An 809-nucleotide genomic window follows, 5' to 3' on the forward strand; every position below is an offset into this window, starting at 1 on the left:
TATTCGTAAAACGGTCCCAGGATAATGCCAGGATTCTATGCGCATCAGGGGCCTCAGCACGCGGGAAAATGCTACTTGTGCATGAACAAAACTTTTGCTGTTAATGACACTGAATCAATTGTTGTTTTTTTCCAATTCGTTCGTTATTGAAAAAAAGATTAAAATACTGTGCGTATGATGCGTTGGCTCAGGAATGCGTTGCGAACGAAACGGTATCATGGGCGATTCGGCCGGCCATTGTTTTAATGTTATTGTTCAAGATCCGGGTTGAAGCGCATTGCGTTAGCAGCAATCCGGATCCTATTCAAATGTTCCGGGTGTTTCGGCCTATGGATTAGACATGCTTGGCCTAAGCAGATTAGTTAACGAATTTTAATTTTTGTTGTACCAGTCGCATTTCTGAATTTCATTTGAACTCTAGGACTACTCTTTACTTTACCTCCTTACTGATGAAGGGAGATCATATTTTTACTGCTACGAAACATAATCAACTGGCTGTGATATACCAAGGTCATTACCACACACGGAAGAGCGATGCGTACGAGTTGAATGAAAGTCACTTGATGCCTAGCCTCAAAGGTTGCGAACGGAATTTTAAAAAAATTAAAAAATGTTATTTTTATTTTTTATGTTAGCTTGTTTTCTGTTTTCTCATGTTGTGTTGCTTACTAAAAAACTAACATGACTCTCGATGTCGGTGGCGCCCACGTCGCGAGAGTCGGGTAACTCTGACAGCCGACTTGTTTATAACATTTTTTGTTTGACTTGGGTTTCTTAGGTTTAGTATTACGTACTTCTTAGGTTTATTC

Source organism: Paramacrobiotus metropolitanus, unplaced genomic scaffold (assembly GCF_019649055.1).
Source record: "Paramacrobiotus metropolitanus isolate TYO unplaced genomic scaffold, Prichtersi_v1.0 Parri_scaffold0000081, whole genome shotgun sequence".
In the NCBI taxonomy this organism is placed as follows: domain Eukaryota; kingdom Metazoa; phylum Tardigrada; class Eutardigrada; order Parachela; family Macrobiotidae; genus Paramacrobiotus; species Paramacrobiotus metropolitanus.